The sequence below is a fragment of the Strix aluco genome, chromosome 2, assembly GCF_031877795.1.
Source record: "Strix aluco isolate bStrAlu1 chromosome 2, bStrAlu1.hap1, whole genome shotgun sequence".
Lineage (NCBI taxonomy): Eukaryota > Metazoa > Chordata > Aves > Strigiformes > Strigidae > Strix > Strix aluco.
The window spans coordinates 12,173,421-12,193,215 of NC_133932.1; the positions used below are offsets into that span (position 1 = coordinate 12,173,421).

At 46.9% G+C, this 19,795-nt stretch overlaps 1 protein-coding gene across 2 annotated transcripts in view; it reads left to right on the forward strand.

Moving 5' to 3' along the window:
• Positions 1 to 4,778: 4,778 nt before the first annotated feature.
• ZPLD1 (zona pellucida like domain containing 1) overlaps positions 4,779 to 19,795 on the forward strand; it is a 157,595-nt gene continuing 142,578 nt past the window's right edge. The window contains exons 1-2 of one of the 2 annotated variants that reach the window (XM_074816816.1): positions 4,779 to 4,793; positions 9,638 to 9,750. The gene's annotated coding sequence lies outside the window, so the exon portion shown is untranslated. Of the gene's footprint in view, positions 4,794 to 5,299; positions 5,348 to 9,637; positions 9,751 to 19,795 lie in introns of those variants that run through there. The other variant, XM_074816818.1, reaches the window with a different exon arrangement.

Genomic DNA, 19,795 nt, shown 5'->3' on the forward strand with positions numbered 1-19,795 from the left:
TATGAAGTAGGAATAAACCCTGTCTGTGCTCTGTGGTGGATGCTTCTATCAGCTCTTTAGCTGAAGTAATATGCAATCACTTAAATATTTGGATTCTGCATAACAGCTGGAATGACAAAGAAACCAAGTGCAGGTAACGTTATTATACAATATATAAATCCAAACTACACCCGTATCTTGGGCAATGTGAGTGTTTTTATACAGTTACACACACATATCTGTATATCTATATAGTTAACTCTTGAGGTAGAGCTGCTGCTACTGTGTGCGACGTTGCTTGATAAACTTTTTTGACTGAAGTGGAAGAAACTGCTCTTTTATTAGCAGAATAAAAATGTAATGATTTAAACTTAGCACTTTGCATTTGTTTCCCTGAAGACACAGTATGCTATTTTTGGTTATTTTTATTTATTGACATCTTTTTTTTGTTTGTTTATTTTTTGTATTGACGTCTTTTTTTCCATACCAGCACATAAACTTCTGGCATAGTTGTGCTTCTGGTTTTCCTGGGAAATAAGGAGTGCTTGAAAATACACAACTTCAACTCCACCAACATGTCAATTGATGCTGGTAGAGAAAAGGTGATGGTTGGTGCTGCTCGGGGAGGCAGAGCACAGCTTCTGCCAGGCACCAACGTGCAGCCTGGCCATGGGGAGCCCACCTTTCGGCAGAGCTCAGCCTGGGGCCCGTGACCACATGCAAGGAGGGTTTGGACGGCAGTGATGCGTTTCATGTCGTGCTGAAGGAGCTCTGGGTGGGCTCCCATTCCCGCTCCTGGGCATTGCGCTGCTCCCCATTTCTTGCTGGGGGAGCCCCGAGGCACTCGCTACCTGGCAAGGGGAGGTCGGGTGCGGGTGGTGCGGGCCTCCAGAGGCCTCCACCTGCCTCTCCCCACACCAACGTGGGAAACTGAAATGAGAAATGATGGATTGAGGATATGTCTAAAACCCTGCCACCCTTTTTCACTCCCACTGCCTCCTCGAGGCCAGAAGTTATGAAAATGAAATTGATGAGAAGTAATTTTTAATGGGCTATTTCTCTAGTGTCAGTAGGCAACCTTATCTAGCAGAAGAGGAAGCACCAAATGCTCGCTGGTACTCTACATTCCCCAGCTGCTCTACATTTCCCTCCCTTTATTTTTTTTTCATTTTGAGATTTTCTTGTGATTACAGACTTCTTTTTCCCATCATTTCACACACTTCTTCATTTCTGGAAGGGCTTAATTCCCAACTAAGACATGGTTTGCTAATGGCTTATAACCCTGAAATGGAAAAAAAAGTTTCCCAGATGGAAAAATATATGCCCAGAATGACCTTAGCTTCAGGCTTAGAGCAAGCAGAGTAAGTACACAAAGCATTGGGAACACATGAAGGTCATCCGTCTCCCTTGATAATTTGCTTGAACTGACTAAAAAATGACTTATTCCTTATGGAAAATAGAAATGTTGGATACTTGAAGAGGCAGAGTGCACATACTGCTGCTTATGAGACCAAGATGCTCTGTGCGTAAAAAACCAAGATGCCAAGGATGTCTTGACTACTAAAATCCAGGCAGCAGCAAATCGACTTCTGATAATTTGTGGGGATATATGCAGAATGAAAGTAAAAATATCTATGCTGGTTTGGATATGCAGATGCAACATCTGGTTTGTATTTCTTAATAGGGGCTTACATTTGCATCAAATGGATTTCATGCCTTGCCACTGGAGATCTTCCTGTCAGGCATGCATTTCCCTGTTATTAGCTTAGGTTAAGTGTTCCTGTTAAGTATAGATCTCTCCACACCTGGATAGGTATTCTCTGATTGCTGTATATGCCTTGATTTGTGACCGCAAGGATGTGTACAGTGGTCCCCAGTGTAATGGTAGGGCTGCAGTGGACTTCAGTCTTATCGCTGGCTTTGGATTAGCTTTTGTCATGTTTCTTTACTACAAGGGGTCTAGGGGTTACAGCTGATGTTCGGACAGGTGATATCTTGTGAGACTGGGTTTGCAGGTGAGTGCTACCGTTAACTTGCATAGATTTTTTTATTTTGATGGTAAGTTATGGAGATCTATACTCTGAGTTTCCACTCTACTCAGTGCTGCCAGGCTGCACCTGGAATACTGTGTTCAGATTTGGTCCCCACTATACAAAAAAGCTGTGGACAGGCTGGAGAGGGTCCAGAGAAGGGCCACAAAGATGACCAAAGGACTGGGAAGCCTGCCTTCTGGGTTTGCTCCGCCTTAAGAAGAGAAGGCTTAGGGGAGACCTTACCACCATGGTCCAGGATTTGAAGGGTGGATACAAAGAAGATGGAGGCTCCCTTTTTACAAGGAGTCACATGGAAAAGATCAGGGGTAATGGGTACAGGTTACTCCTGGGGAGATTCCAATTGGACCAAAGCAGAAAATTTTTCACAATGAGAACAGTGAGCCACTGGAATAATCTCCCCAGGGAAGTGTGGATTCCCCAACATGGAACATCTTTCAGATTCAGCTAGACAGGGTGCTGGGCCATCTTTTCTAAACCATGCTTTTGCTGAGGAAGTTTGGACCAGATGATCCTTGAGGTCCCTTCCAACCCAGTATTCTATAATATTATGAAAAGGAAGCTTTTGTTGTGTGAAAAGAACAGCAGTGATACAAGGTCCTCTCAAGAAAGGCACTAATAGCTTAGTCCAATGACCCTCTATTCTCTTCCTTTCCCCTACTCTCTCTAAAAATTCCGTATGTGGCACAGAAATATTTTTTGCACCCTTACAGTACACCCTTTCTATCTGTTAAAGCAAATATGCACTTGCACATCCACCCTATGGATCGTCAAGCCTGGTTGGCACAGTCCTCCATCCTGCCTATTTGCTACGGTTTTGCTGCCTTTTGGAACAGGGTCTGGATGTTATGACAATGTAACTCAGCAATAGCAAAGCAATGAAAACAAAGTTTGTCTTCATGTTCTGGCTGTTGGAAGAGGGACATGCCTAACAGCGGGAAGTCAGAGCTTACCTAAAAGCATGTGGAACCCAAACCACAGTAGGTGTGAGCTCCAGTCAGCTCCAGACTACTACATCAGCAATGGACTTAATCCACAGAAAACATCTAAGGGTTATAAGTGTGAAGGATCTAGAATTAATATGTGCACATTAATAACAATTACTTTTTTCTGGGGGTGATTGCTGGAAAATGGTGGTGTTGCTAAGTAGTTGGTCTCCCTTCCAGCTCTGTAGAATTTGTATTCCTTTGCCTTGTTTATTGTTTTAAGAGGACTTTTTTTTTTCTGGTTTTGTTTGTAAACAAGGCAGCTGATGCCAGGGCCTAAAACCTATTAGAGATCTAATCCAAAAGCCGTGAAAGTCAGTGATTATCTTGCCTATGAGATCAACTGACTAACAAGTTAATAGGGATTATTTTAAGATCTGAAACAGAGATTGACACACATTTACAGCAGTAATTCTGGCTACACTTTTTATCCATATGGACTGGGCAGTTGATCCTTTGCTCCCTCTCGCCTACCAAAGTGTTTCTGAATGGTAATGGTACATAATTTTTAAAGGGAAACTGGATTTGGAGTGAAAGAAATTTTACATGAACTGCAGTTGGTCCTCCAGTCAACTTCTGATGTTTTATTGTTGAAGGAAAAAAAAGCAATATCTGAAAATCTCTGGTTTGTCAGTTCTGCTGCATTCAGCCTGCTGAGAGCTGCTGTCCTTAGCCTGCCTCACCTGCTTATGCACCTCCTGTGTCCTTGGTGCATAGTGATGCCTCTGCATCTGGTGTGGTAACTTGCTGCCACACTAGAAGTCTAAAATCCTCTGAATGTGTCCCCTACATCTCTCCCTATGGACATGGAGAATTCTGATTTGATCTATCCAAGTCTCTCCAAAAGGAGATCTGGTGGAAAAGACAGTATCTTTTCTTTCTTTGTTTTTTAAATTAGACAAAAAATTACCTAGGTACATGATTTAAAAATACTCCCCTCTTTGGTAGGGCTAAAACTGGGGTCTGCAGGTTTCTTTGAGAGGGCAACAACCCAATGATGGAGAACTAAATAACTGACAGCTGCTGAGCCAGAGAGACACCACGTCTCACAGATGTTATTTGGATCGGCCAACTTGTGACACGTAATAGAAATGTTTCCCTTTGAATCTAGGATGAATCATGAAAATGTCTCATTTTAGAAAATGTCAAAACATTTTCCACAATGACCCCAATTTTGCTACATTTTGCTCTTCCCACTTCAAGAAATGGCTTTTCAGCAAGTTTGATTAGCAAAGTGCTAAAAATTAAGCTGGCTAAAGGAATGTCTCCTGTGTTATGATTTCTACTGGCCAAGGTGGCCACCAGCAAGCGGTGGGCATTTCATCTGTGACTGTGGTTAGCTGTCTTCAACTGTGGAAATCCCCATGTAACTGACCTTTGCACACTGGCGGGAAGTGAGTTGGCCCGACACCTCCTTCCGCACGGTCCCAAATCTGTCCTACCATTACCCTGAGCAGCTCTTTACCTTGGGAGGTGTTTTTCTCTGCCAGCCTGGCTGCTCTTACGTGACCGTGCAGAGTTCATTGCAAAGCCTTGGTGTTGACATCAGGAATATGACAGCCCTTATCCGGCCACAGACGTTTTCAAAATCACTGGCTGGTGGCCCAAGTTACCTGAAGCAGTTACTAATTGTTTGGTGATGACGCAAATGCTGGGGTCCAATTTCAGCCCTGCTGCCAGCTCCCAGGCAGGAATGACCTGCTCGACTATAATTGCTCTCCATATCCTGGTGGCAGGCAGGCCTGAAAATTCCCCTGGTGCTGCGCTCCTGCCATAGGTAGGTTATATTGAAAGGTGCGTTTCATTTCTTTTGGAGTGAAATATTCTTTCCTGTGGCCTTTGCTCTGATTTAAACCTCTGGGTTTTTTTCCCCACCCTCATTATATATAGAAATTTTTCCTGGTGCCTGTCTGATCATCATTTCACGTATGCTTACACTACACACTTTCGTTATTATCAAAAATGGTTAAAATCATATTCAATGGCTTAAAGACTCTCCTTTTCATCCAGGTACCTGTCCTAACTCTCCTGTAGCAGGCACATCATGCAAGATTGCATCACCACGGCTTGTGTACTCCCCCACTGAACTAGAATTGTCCTCTGCACCACTGGCAACATTTGTGGAAAACTGGTGTAACAGCTGCTCAATAACACTTGAGGCAGTTTTATGTTTTTATAAATATTTTCACTTCTGATTTGGTCATTTATAGCAAATGCCATATGATGGCATTTATGCAATGGTCAAAGCATAAGATCTATCCCGGGGATTAGTGGTGGGAAGCACTAGACCACAGCCTTGGCCTCCTACCCAACCTGATCCTGTGATGTGGGGTGAGTCAGCAGGTGTGCCTCAGTCTCCCTATGTAAGATGGAATAGTAATGGGTGGATTGCAAAGCTTACAGGGTCTATCAGCCTGGTATCGCCTGCCATTCAAGTCCCGTGATTAATGGGAGAGAAGTGAGGCAGAAACACAGAGCAGAAGCTACTGAGGTCCCCTCACCACACACCAGTGGTGTAAACTCTGCTGCAGTCGGCTTGTTTGGGGTCAGTCCCCAGAGGCAGATGAGTGGGCGGCTGGGCAAAGGGGCCATGGGTGAGAATCTAAGGCTGGCTGAAGTATCCTGAACAACTGCAGTAGATATTTTCTGTGCACAACCCTGAGAATATTTTCTGGATGGCTTTGTCACCTCTATGGTTATTCAGTTCTGTCTAAGCTTTTTAAAAAACAAGTGAAGTGGAGGGAAAAGAGAAAAAAAAAAGCGCCTTGTTTTTAATGGTAACATTTAAAAATAATATAAAACCACCTTCAGTGGCCAAACCACAGAAATTGCCATGCAGATCCATGAGCAGGTGTGCCTCCTGGAGCTACTGGAACAGCATCAGAAACCTGCTGGATCCCCAATAGAAAGTGTCCTCTTAATTCTGGGTCAAATTCTGCTCCAAATGTGGTTGAGAGCAAAACTCCTATTTACTTTAATGCTCACTGGCTTTCATCTGTTGTTTTTGGAATAAACTGAGATCAGACGTGAGAAGTGCAAAGTACATCTGTTAGGGCAGGAGGAAGCCAGCGATGTGCTGGGAGAGGTTGGGAATGAACTGGTTGGTATGTCCAGGTCCTTGGGATGAGACCTTTCAGCAGCATAACATGGCAAAGGATACTCCTGGTCTTTTGGCATGAAGCTGAGGTTATGAATTTCATTCTTACTTCACATTTTCCTTAATTTCACCCACAGGACTCCCTGGGTGACTGCAGCCAAAGTCCCGTGTTGCATTCAGTCGTGGCCCAGCTCAGTAGGTTGTTTCCATGGGGTTTTGTGTTGCTCCCTTCTGCCAGACCCATGGCTCAGAGGGAGTCATCCCTGCGCCTGCTCATCCCTGTGTGACCTACCTAGCAGATCAGCTCCATTTCTGCCATTAGGTATTGAGCTTTCCCCTGCCTTACAGGTGTCCTCGCACGTACATGGGTAGATGTTTATGCTTAGCTGGCTTCATGGAGATTCCTAGACTTTAAGCTCTACTCAAAAAATATATCTACTTTCTTCAGCTTGGGATCTGCAGAATTTCAGCCATGTTTTGTGCTATGGAAGTCATCCCATCCCTTCAAGAACAGCAGGTTGGCTGAATACGTTCTTGTATTGTGATGGAAATAGGGAGAGAAAGCAGGTAAGTTGTGTGCATAGGCTTCTACAGGATGTATTTCTTAATTCAATTTCCTAACTGTACAGCCACTCCAATTTCTGGGTCAGTGTTGATATGAGGTGGTAAGTCATGGCTGACACAAATGTCCAAACAGATTCAGACCTTCCACCATTCTTCTTCTCTCTATTTGTATCCATCACATACTTCAGAAATAATTGACCTATTATTCAGTGGGAGAACTCCTTTCCCACCCACTTTCCTCCCCCCTATTTCCCAAACCATTCCCTCCCACTTAAAGCCTTCCAAAACATTTAAGACTTGGTACTCCAGAGTGCTGAGCACCCTGGCCCCGATTCAGTAGAGCATTTAAACATAGGAATAATTTCATTTGAAGTCGATGCAATTATTTGCATGCTTTAGTTGCTTTGGAGTGAATTGCTCCATATTCAATAGGGTGGAGTCCATCGAGCCCTTTCCTGGCTGTGCCGCTCAAGTTGGCTAGATGGGCAGGAAAGCTAAAGTAGCTCTTTTCAGGGCTTGCACTGCCGGAGAACAAAAGGAAGCGGCACCTAGAAAGGGTATTTCTGGGCAGGATGGGGTTGTGGTTCACTAATGCTGTATTGTAAAAGGCTTGTTCTCATTGTATTCTTATCAAAGCCTGGGAGATTATTCTTATCAGAGCCTGTAACATTATTTTTATCAGCTTGAAAGATGATTCTTTTATACCAGGGCAGCTGTGAGCCTCTTAAGGCCTTTCCCTTTATTTACCTCTCTGCTGCACTTCTCTGTCTCTCTCCCATCAGTGTTTGCTCTTTGATATGAAAGCTCAGAGTAGGCTGACATTTAAACATATAACACTGCACTAGGGATGTTTTACAGTGCAAAATGCCTGGAGTGATTTAGACCACTGTCTCTCAGTTCCCAAGTAAAAGTATGGCTCAAGTAGGGCTCCAGTGCCCGTTTTAGGAGATTTAGCCCAGCAATGCTCATTTCTGACAGCCCAGACTCGTGGTAGAACATAAAGGTATGCAGCCCTGATTTTATCTGCGCTACCTCAGGCTGCTAGTTTGTGGTCTGGGATGAGCTGAGCAGCTCTTTGGGACAGGAACATCCTTCTATTATGTGTGGAGTCCAGAGTAAGACTGGAGCTCCTGAATCCTCCTGGAAAGAGGTAATTTATTATTATTATTATTATTATTATTATTATTATTATTATTAATAATAATAATAATAATAATAATAATAATAATAATTCTGTTCCATCTTCTGTGTCAAAACCCCCAATGTGGCCAATGTGCACATACTTATATTTTAGTATCCTAGTTTGGAAACCTCAGTGGATTCCCTGCCCAATCCTTATCAGAGGAGTGGTCACAGGGTGGCATCAGCAGATGCTCCAGGTCTCTTGTGAAGTCTGTGTGTGTTGCCAGGGTTACCTTTGGTGTTAGCAATGCAAGGGGCGCTATAGGATAGTTCTTGTTGCTCCTGTTAGTGTAAGAGGTATGTGTGTATCATCCCAAAGGTGAGATGACAGCCTCAGAGCTGCCAGACAGGGATTTGGGCTGCAAAGGGCTCCCAAAGTAGTTCCCAGAGGCTGCTACGTAAAATGCCCAGCACAAATACAGAAAGAACAATTAAATCTGCACCAGCCATGGGAGCAGGACCAGAGTGGGCTCAGGAGCATGTCCCCCTGGCAGCCACCCTGCCTGGTGGCCAGTGTGGTGCCTTGGTAAACACAGCCCTGCCCCTCAGGGCTGGCAGAGACACCGTGTCCGTGGGGCTGTCCCTCAGCGCAGCGGGGACAGGTTCCAATCTCCTGGCCAGCGGGAGAAAGGCTGGCTGCAGGGGAGCAAGCCATGCCATGACACTTGGTGTCTGGACCTGGTCCCTTTTGTTTCCTGGCTTAACCACAGTCAGAGAGACAGGCCTTGGCTATTCATGTTTGCAGTGTAAATGACGCCCAAGAAAACTGAATGTTTGATGGTTTTTATTTTATCATGCTCACGATCCCATATTTACTTTCCCACAAATAACCTGTGCACAGGTATTTGTCTGGTTTTGCTAGTGCTGCAGAGATAGCAAGGGTGGCTGTGGGCTGCGTGAATACCCACGAGCTGAGCGCATACCCATCTACACACGCCACGACAGCTAGGGAGGGTCTGAAACCTCTCTGTCAGCAGTGAAACCCACTTCTGCTCTTTCCCTCTCACTCCATGTCTTATTGTGCCACACCCAGAAAAGGAGCAGAAGTGCCATGGTGAAGTGACTGGACAGGAAAAGGATAGGAAACGCCAGAAAACAACCAAAGGGAGTTGTCTGGAAGCAACCAGTCATGTTCCTGTCCAGCATTTTCAGCAGAGATGTAAAAACTGAAGCTTGTTTCATACCAGAGATGGGGGAGAAGTGAAGCGAATGCAAGGCACGGATGTAAGGGAACAGGCCAAAGGTCTGCCTGGCTCCGGATCCTGCCTCTGCCCCACAGCAGCGGCCATGGGACCAGGATGGTGAGGGCGAGCTTTCCCCTCCCACAGCACACTCAGCTCAAGGGGAGCAGCCTGCGCCCCACCACTGCCCCTCCTGTGCTCTCGGTGCTGCGGCCAGGCACCGGTACGGAGCATCCCGGCAGGGCATGCGTGGAGCAGGATCGTGCCCCAAGAGCAGGGGAGCACTGACCCCGGTGTCGCCCCAGGCTCAGGCAGAGGGGGAGACACGTGAGCACGTCTCTTTCGGCTGGGGCCAACTGTACCCTCCTCGGCAGCAAGGCCCTGCATGCATTTTTGGAAGTGCTTAGAGACTGTTTCTCCCCAGGGCTGTTGCCGTCTGGGTGCAGCGCAGGCAATAAAACCCAACGGCAGCAGTGCCGGTGGGGCCCTCACACCATGGCTCCCTCTCCACTGGCAGTGCCATGTAGAGGGTTGTGCTGCAGCTGCTGGGTGATGCAGCCTGAACTTAAATTGCCTAACCCTCCCCATTTTTTGCAGATTTTGACAATTTTGAACCCCACCAGCTTCCACTGAGGAAAGATGCCGAGTGGGTCCCCTCGCCCCCCGCCTCCTCACAGGGCACCCTGTCCACAGATGGTGAAAACACGTTGGTGAGTCCCGCAAGGCCGGTGACAGCTTCTGCAAATTGGGTCACAGTTCACATGCAGCTGTGCCGGCCTGGTTTCGCTCATCTTGCTCCCTTGCACCCTTCAGCCCAGGGTTTCAGCTGCCAAGGAGCCTCCATTGACTTCCCAACCCCCTGACCCTCTGCGCCTGTTGATAGGGAGCTGCATTGGCCCCCAGGGTTGCAGTGAAAACATTTGGGGTTGTGGCTGGAAAACTCCCTTCATTCAGGCACCTGAAGGGAAACGGCCCAGATGTTTGGTTTTTTGTTTTTTGTTTTTGTTTTTTTTTTTTTTTTCTTAAAGTCCTGAATTTACAAGCTAGCCTTGTAAATCCCTTGTGGGGATTTTTTTTCAACTGATATGGCAAAGGTCTATGTGGGGTAAAGGGAAGGGGCTGGCCCATAATTTCTGAATACTTAAAGCTGGTGAAATTGGCCACAGGACTGTGCTGTTCACCATGATTGCATCTCCCCCTTCTTCTGCTGGGGGTCTCTCATCCACAAAAGCAGGGGCCTGAGCTCCTAGACTGCTTAGGAAGAGGCTGATCCTTCCAGAAAACCCGTTTGATGTGGACTTCAGGAGGATCTGGATCAAGGTTTTAAGGTAGCTTGTAGAGATTTTTAAACAAAAACTTAAGTCTAATCAGGCAATGATATTGCAAATTGATATTATCCAAAAGGAAGGACAGAACATTGCAAAAATGCCCTTTACTTTTCCAATCTCCAGTCCTAGCCTAAAACCTCCTGTCCTCTTAGAGTTTTGCTAGGACTGTGGCACCAGCTGCGCCACATTTTGCCAGCTCAAGTTGGATCATTTAGATATCACAACCCTACACTGATAACTTCTCTAGCAAAAAAAAAAATAAAAGTTTGCGATGTGTACCTGGCCTATGTGATGTAGCCATGAGGTGTCTCGGCAGCAGTGGTTTATGCAGATATTTAGGTTTGTGTGAGTTTCACAATCACATTTGAAGCCCCTGAGCTGCTGTAGCACTCTCTGGGTGCTGTAAGGGGCTGGGGCTCTCAGCAGCTTGCAGGGTGGAGCTCATTGTCTTGCTTTAAGGCAGCTCCTCATGAATGCTGTGGACTGAGAGCAGAGGGACAGTGGCGCTTCCCACTGCTTGCACCCAGGGGAATGAAGGGAAGCGGGACTAGTGGGAGTTTTCAGAAGCCTCTAACTCACTGGAGGAGCATAAATATCTTCAAGGGATTGCCCAGAGGTGCTGCTTAAAAAAGCAGCCGGGTTAAAGTGGCTTTGCTAGGTTTGTTCCCATGAATATGATTTTCCCCAGGCACAGTTTTTACATATACCTGTTAGATAAAAGCTACCACACAGTAAAAGAAAAACAACACACAACCCTCTTAATTAAAGATATCAGGGGAAGGAGACTCCTCATACAAACAAAAAAAGAGGGGAGGTGGTTCTAGTTTAAAGATCCCTGAGAAATAAAGCTGCCTGTGATTGCTATGGTGGCCCACCCCGGTTCCTGCACAGAGCCTAGCCTCGGTGAGTGCTGGTGGCTGGGATGCTTACAGGTGTGTGCATGTCCCTCTCACCTCCTCCACCCCAGACCAACCCCTCATTGCCTGGTGATGGCAGGCATTGGAAAACCCATCTTAAAAGCTGCTCCTGTCAACCTGCTTTCCAGGGCTGGTCCCTCTGGGTACCCCCTGCCTGCAGCCTCATAGCTCCCTGCCTAGGTTATCTACCCACCTGTCCAGCCCAAGGCGGGATCCCACTGTCACCAAACTCCTGTGGGCTCTCCTGAATGCCTGATGTGCTTTGGAGGATGGGGTCCTTCCATGCCAGTGACAGTGGGATGACTCCATCCTTTTATATGGGCATAGTCCTGGGCCTCCTTGTGCCATACCTGCTCTCTGTAGGGGTGCCCCGATTTTTCTTTCCTCAGTGTGTGGTGAGGGCGGGCTGTCCAACTCCTCTTCTGCAGATGTGACTGCTGGTGTGACATGCAGTGATTTTTACATGGCTATTCCTACCTAGCCTGCCATGTGCTGTGGAAACAATTTCATGGTGCTCAGGACCTAGGAGCAATGAGTAGGTTACTTTGGCACAGTGCCAAGAGCGTAACACAGAGGAAATGGAAGCAACGACTGGTACTGATAGAAAAGCCAACTGTTGGATGTGCCTAGTTTGTGCCAGTTAATGCAATTATACTGACAGCTTTGATGTAAACTCACTCTTGTGAACAAGCCTGTGATCTTGTATTTGAAAGCCAAGAAAATTCTGCTGTTGAAGATTTGGAAGCTGCAAAGGCTTTTGCTGGTGTGTGATGACAGTATGGATCCATGAGATATGTCTTTCAAAATACATTGATCTGGGACATTGTGGAGGGAGGAAAAAGGTGGAAAGGAGGTGGAGAGTGCCTTTACCATGTGAGGACTGCTGAGCATTGGGTCTGAAAAGTCTATCTGGCTTGATGGATGTGTACCTGTGGTCTAATGGGAAGGTGTTTCACTGTGCTATCCTGTCAGCCCTGCTTCAGTTTGCCCTCACATGGGCATTTTGGGAGCTCAGCAACCTACTGGTATGAACAAAAGCAGTGGTCTGGTGCCTTGGTAGTGGAGCAGTGGACCTGACTGAAATGACTGATAGAAAACAGAGCTACAGGAGCTGTGTGTGAGATCTGGAAGATAGTCCAGGCCTAGCACACCCTTGTGAGAGCGACAGCAAAAGCTTATCTTGCTCTCCCATCAGTCTGCTGCTCATGGGAACCCATGCAGCAAAGTATTTATTCAGAGGGCTAGTTGTGTAGGTGGCCGAGCGTGTTATCGCAGAAATGAAATGTTAGTCATGAGAGCGTACTCGCTAGACATGCCTTCTGCATGCGCCTTCTCGTGCGGCAGCCAGCTTTATCTCCTGGCGGGGTGCGGGCCCTTGCCAGCTTGGCATGGGAACGCGGCAGGACGGGACTTGACACGAGGAGTTCTAGAAGGGAACGCTGCTCCGCCAGCACCGAGCGCTTCGGCTGCATTTCCATGTCTAATCGGTCTAATTCACATTTGCATTAATGTAGCGTATATGAAGACACTCACAGCTAACAAGTGGTTGTGGTTTTGTTTTGTAAATCGTTATCTTGCTTTCAGATCAATGAAACTAACTCGGCGGCTGACAAACAAAGTTAATGTGCTAAGGCTTTCAGATGTGTGTAGCTCTTAGTTTGGCTCAGGTTTTGGATGCCCAACTTTAACCAAACTTTCAGCGGCTTTTGGAAATGCAGATCCTCTCAAGGATGATGAAAGTGGGCACAGCAAAACAGAGGGTGCAAAATGACAAATCCCTTGAGTTTAAATCCTTAGATCTGGTCTTTCCCTGCATGAGGGAGAAGTTACTATTAATGAGGGGTCACAGAATTACACTATGGTGAGCCCTGGTTTTATACAAATGTAACTGAATACAAAAACTTATTTCCCTGTGAGAAATAACAAGCAATGTTACGCCAATACAGTCACATGGCTGCTAAGTCATTTTCCCTCCTTTTGGCTGTTCCCGTAGAGTTAGAGCAAGTAACTGTTAGCATAGACTTTCTCTTCAGTACAAGAAAGTATAGGGAAACCTACTCTGCTTTGAGTAGGTTCCCCAGAGCAGCCCTGAAGGAGGGGGCTGTAGGACCTCCTTGCAGGGAGCTGCAAGGCTGTACTGAAGGAAGCAGAAGCAGCTTTGGTGGGTGACACATCTGAAGCTCAGTTTCACTGGCACTCTGATTTGTGAAGGCATTCCCATCCGCTGTTACGCTGTTAATTTACCTACGGCACAAGTTGCCAAGATTATTTAACTATCATTTTTTTGCTACATATTGATTTTATTCTGTTGCCTAAAGGTATAGAAATAATTAGCAGAAGAGTCTTCCCATCGCATTTACTATGTAGTTAATTAGAAGTTTTATCATATAGAGTAGTCATGTGAGAAAAACAGCGCTGTAATAACTCAAGTGTGCTCTTCCAGCTGATGTGAAACAGCATCTCCATTGACTCCTGTCGGTCCTTGTCGTTTTACAGCAACAGCAGGAACACGGTCCCGAATGACACGGGAAACACCAATGGCTTTTGTTTCATAAACACTTGAGGCCCAGCATGTGCTCCAGGGAAGCTCTTGTTGTTTAAGTCAAGGAATTAAGCTGATTTGTTGCAAATCAGCGCACCATTCCCCCACAGTTTCCTTCCCATCACCATGGGAGGGACCTGGCAGGTCTGTGGCATTTCCACACTCTTCGCATTCGCCTAGTGTTTAGACAGTCCAGGATATTCAGGATAACCATTTGACTCCAGGTCACCATGGCGATTCCAAATGCTGAGCCCTTCGTTGCATCTTTGCTAGGGTTTTTTTCTGTGGCAGGATTGCCCTCCATGCATTAACCAGCTTTGCTATGGCAGGAAAGCCTTTCTTGCCTTACAGCACCTAGTCTCTGGGTCAGATGGTTTAAGCACCCTTCTTCTGCTTCTCTCTTTCACACTGCAGATCCATGCAGTCTCCCACAACCAACTGACAGTGGGTGCTGTGTCTAGCTCAGGAGGTGGCCAGTTGACCCTCTGCACCAACACCTCTGAAATGGCCTCCCTGCAGTATGTGGCGGTGTCTGGCCTGTGGGGGGAAGAGACTGTAGGGTTGCACTTTTGCATGCCATGCTTGATGGTGGCGGTCGCTGATCAGCTTGTGGGTGCCACGAGCATTACTTGTGACTGCTGCCTGAGAACGATGCTTACAGGTGCTGCTGGGAGGGGCGGAAATGAGCTGTGATTGTGTGTGTATGTGTATGTAGCAGAGATGAAAAAGAAACTTGCACATGCCAGTAGGTAATTTGGCATTGATAATGCATCTCTCCCTTGTAACTGGGTGGCTTAAATCCAGCTCATGGCCTAGAGAGAATAATGTTTATGCCTGAAAAGAAGGCTCTTCAGCATGATTTTGTGGCTGCAGTCCAACGTCTGATCTCTGTTTCTTAAATTGGGATAGGCACATGTGCATCCTGGAGAGGAGCTGGGACTGGTGGCTGGCTAAAGGTATAGCTCAGTCTCACCTCCCACAAAAAGGGGCTCCTGTAAAGGTGGAATGAAGCATATGCTGGCCTGGGTAGACCTCCATCTCTAGACCCTCACCTCTCTGGAAGAGGTGTTGTTCCAGGTAGCTGGTGGTCCTCTGAAGCTGTTCACATTTAAGTGTTTGTTCCAGCTTGTGACAGGCAGAGAGCATTTGTGCTTTGGCAGGGAAGGCAAGACTGGCCAGGAGCTGCTTTTGAGTCGAGTAGTACTGCTTCCTTCTAAGGAGATTGGGTCTCAGCACTTGGAAGAGCAACTAAATATATGGGTTGGTGGCATGTCTTTGGAGAGGTCCTCAGTCAGCAAAGTAAGGGTGGGTGGAGGTGCAGAGCAGGACATCTTCCAGTGGCACCCCAGGGAGGGCATCTGAGCAGAGACCAGGGTTTTGGCAGCTCCAGGTTCTGCTTTCAGATCCTCCACTGTAAGGTGCCGTAAGCGATGTGCCTTTTATTTCTGCAACCACTAGTCTACTTATACAGCAAGCTCTTTGGACCTGGGTGCTATGTATTTTCCTGTTGTTCCCTGCAGACTTGGTTTGATTTGATGCTCTTCTAGGGGGTGGGAGCTCTTCACTCTGCAGGACCGCGGGCACCTGAGGTGGCTGCTGTGCCAGGGGCACAGGCAGGCAGCCTGCCTGGGGAGGCACAGCCCAAACCTGGACTCTGAGGATCTGAGTCACCTTCTGTACTCTGCTGACTACCTAGGGCTGGTATAAGCACCTAAGTTAGATGCCTAAAATTAACCTAAGATGGTGTGATAATCTTCCTCATCCCTTCTCCACACGTGCTTTTTTTACTCACATTCACATTTGTATATGGCTGATGGATTTATGTCCATTCATTTCTACCCAAAGGCCTTTTTACATACAGTCGGTGTTGTGAAGTGTGCCTGTTCTTGGGTAACTGCAACATGCTGAACTTTGTTCCGCAAATCTTTGTTGGAGCCTGAAATGAGGGCTCATCTATACTTTGTGTGCCTCAAGATTGTGGTCTGAAATGCATGTTCAATCTGGTTGATGTTAGTATTTAAAAATACAATTTCTGTTGCATCAGTGGAAAAAGAGAAATTCTGCTTGCCAAAAGTCCCTTCCTCTTAGATATCTATCAGTGCCTTGCCTAGTTTAGATAAAATATCTCAAAGCTATTATCATGGTAGAAGTGAACTTCCCATCTGAATCTTGCATGAAAGAGTCTATAACCTCAAAATTAAGCTGTAATTGTATACGTAACAGCTGGACTATAAATTGGTTGCTTCTTCAGAGAAGGTTTTTTTTTTTTTCTTTAAATACCTGGCTAAGAAATATTGTTTGCACAGTTATAATTTAAGGCAAGTTCACTCTAAACCATCTGTGTTAAAGGAAGATATTACCATTGCCTGCCTGCTGGTTACTGCTTCTATGCCAGAGGGAGGCAGCTGCAAGAGTGACAGCCCTCTCCAGTGTGTCACGGCAGGATCCCTGTGAGCATTCCCCAGGCACAGTCCCCCTGCCTAGAGCAAGCAGCTGGCTCTGGTGGTTTGAGGGTTTGCCCTCAGCACGAGAGCACAGGGCAAGCTACTGGGCAGGAAGGCAACATGAAGCCCTGACTTGATCTGCCAGCAAAACTGCTTGTTATCTGTAACTCACTGGAGATGAAAGGAGCCCTGTTTACCTATTTAAGCTCTGAATGAGCACATTGTGGCTGCAGCACGTTGAGGAAAGCAGGTTATGGGCATGCTGGGATGCTAAGCTGTTGAGTTGACACTGCGAGATGTGGAAGTCTTGTCCATCCGTGACTCCAGAGTTAGTGGGCTGCCGTGTGTAGCAGTGAAACGAACCGCAAGTGGTTGTGGGCTGGAAACAAGAGAGGCTGCTTGTATCCCCAGCAATGGGAAGGCACCTGATGGTATTTCTAAATGGTGGAAGAGGGAAAGGGCAGCAAACCTTCAAGCGCCTGTTGTGGTTAAAGTGGACCCTGAGCTCTCACTATAAGTTGCAGAATGACATTGCATCTGATGGGAAGCAACACTGGTGCCTGTGTCTGGATTTCCACGGGCTGTGTGAAAAGGCTATGGGGAATGCTAACCAAAGCCATTTTAACTCTTGCCTGTGATCTTTGCGTATCAGTGACTCCTTGTTTCAGCGTCAAACCAGCCATTTCACAGCTCAGAGAGCTGCTTATCTCATATCTGATGAAAGCAGCGATTCTGTTGCTGGAGAGCAGGGAATCTGTAGTTTCTCATTATCAGATATATCATTTCTGGGGTTGATCTGAAGCCTCTCTGACTCTAAAGCACTTGGGAGCTACCACAGCTGAAGCTAGCATTTTCTCCCTAACTGGTGTTCTTGGTGAGGCTTTAACAGTTAGATTTTAGCAGGAGGAAAGGAGGGGAAAATTCTGAGATTTCCCTCTGCAAGTAAACTGATCAGGAACCAGTGGTCTCCTTGCACACCTGCAATTAACCTTCAGGTGGGAGGCTCCTGGAGTCCTTTCCAACTAGCAGAAGATTTTGTGGTTGAAGTCTGTTGTCTTTTACTTAAAAGTCATGTATCAAGGGGTTTCCCTTTCAGCAGCTGCCTGGTATGCACTCTTTTGAAGCACACTTTGATGAAAGGTAATCATTATCACTGCAGAAAAATACCCTTCTTGTTAATTGAATTCAAATCAAAACTCTTCGTGCCTGACTGCATCTGAGGGAGAGGATGAGCTGGCCGAAGCAGACTGCTATCGTCCTAACTAGCTTGACACTGCCCTAATGAATGTCTGGCTTGAGGATGATCTTTCCTCCCAAAACACACATATCTGCAAACACCACTGCACATGTGGCAGGTGGAGAGTCTGCAGTTCAGCATGCTGCTCCAGATGCAGGTCTGCCTTGAAAGAGTGATCAGGGCCTGATTTCCCTCGCTAGTCCTTTTGGTGGCTCTGACATGCATGTGAGGCACGGGGCTATGACAAAACACTTGCAGTGTGGCAGAGAGGGAGGAGTGGGATCTGGCAGCAGCTGGGGATGGAAAGAGAAGCGGAAGCCCTGTGGGAAACCAAGCTCATCCCTCCAATGTTTCTGACAGGGATGGTGTTTGTAGGGTTGTTGAAGGACACAACATCTCTCTCTGGACATGCATAATGTGATTTGCAGGAGCTGCTGGTCAAAGCAAGGCTGGAGGACTTCGCCCTGACTGGAGGAATTGTTTCTATAATTGTTCTGCTGACCTCCAGAGGTGGTGAAAACTGCTCTCATCTAAGCCAGGTTTACAAAGAAACAGGATCAGGTCCTGCAAAATATTTAATCACTGCATCTGTTACACCCAGGTAGTTGGGCAGACAGTAGCTGTTTTCACATTCTAACAAGACCTTTGCTGATTGCATAACAGAAGAGGGAAGAGAAACATAGAGCAGCAGCTGCTGCAGCAGCTCCTGGCAGGGTGAAGACATCGGCACCAGGCACGTGTGCAGGGGAGAGGAGTCAGGCATCTGCAACATGAAGTAAAAACCCAAACCAAGCCCAGGAACCAAAGCATTGCAGGCAGCTCCTATTTGCTTTTCTTTATGATTTGCTTTAGTAACAGCCAAGTGAGCCCCACGTGGGCCTGGTGTTTCTCCAGAAGCCCTGGCTTCCTGCACGGTGTGGGAAGAGGGAGTGCTGTCCCCCCTCACCTGCTGTCTCCTTGCCTGGCACGGGAGCTGCCTCTGGACCGGGGGTGCTGGGGACTCCCCTTGGGTCCTGCTTTCACCCACCAGTTTGCCCTGAGGCTTCTCCCTCTTTTCTTACACAGGAACTTTTTTTTTTTTTCTTTTTTTACCCCTCTTAGACCATTGGCAAGGTAAATAATGGACAGCAAGCAGGAGCTTACAGCCTTGATCAGAAGTGGCGAATCCTCCACCACAGCTTATGTTGCTGCACCGGGGCTGGAGGTGATGGCTGCTGACTCACAAGAGGCACTTCCTTATTCATGCCGTGGAGATGAGCGAGGTGCTGAGCTGAGGACAGCGAGAGACGGGATTTGGCAATGGAATGAACCTTGCTGTCTTCTCTTGTGGGTGTGCAGAGCAATTCCCGCAACTCTGTTGAGTCAGTCCCATTTGCAGTTCTTGGCTGCTGGCAAGCCTCTGCTTGAGGGCAGGAGACTGGCATGACACATGGACGGGCGCAGGGAGGAGGAGGAGGAGGAATAGGCTGAGTGTGAGGTACCAGCATGGGCCTTGCCAGGCATTAAAGGGCACAGTGGAGCTCCTGCATGAGAAGGACGGGGCTCGGACCCCGCAGCCTCTTACCCACCAGCTGCCCTGCTTTGGACGCTGCATTAAACCCTGAAGCAGGCTCATTCAAGGATATTTGTTTAGTATTGCTCTCTCCACTGCATTTCATCTCACTCTTGTGTTTCTCTCTGATGAGCCAGAGAAGAGCTGTGCGTGCAGGCAGGTTGCACCTCTCATTTCAGGGTCTTCAGGTCACCTGAAGATGCTTCTGTTCCCCCAGCTCCAGTTGGCTTCTCTACCTCCAGTACCCACCGGAAGCTGCTTTGGTTTCAAGAAAGGGAAAGAAAAACACAAATCTGTGAGGTTCTTACATTTTATAATAGGCATTCTGCTACACTTTTAAAATGAATAAATGTCACCAAAAGAGGAAGTGACAAGAGAGAAGGGGAAACCAGTGACTACCAAGATACTTGGCTCAGTTGAATCACCCAACCTGCCTTTCTGAAGTTAGCTTCCTACACTGCTGAAAACACCATAAATATATCTTAGAAAAATGAGAGTGATCTTCTCAGTTTCTCTCTTTCTCTAAAAACAGAAAGTGCTGTTTGACAAAGGGGATCACCACACGCTATTACATGATGTGGGAGGCCCCACTGAGCCATCTTGCTGCAAACTAATTTGAGTAAGAATTACTCAGCAAAAGCTCCCTTGAAATAGGCTGAGACATATGCACATTATTTCGGCTGCTTCTTAAGAGCAAAATGAGTCTCCACCGTGATTTAAAAAGAGCTGGTATAT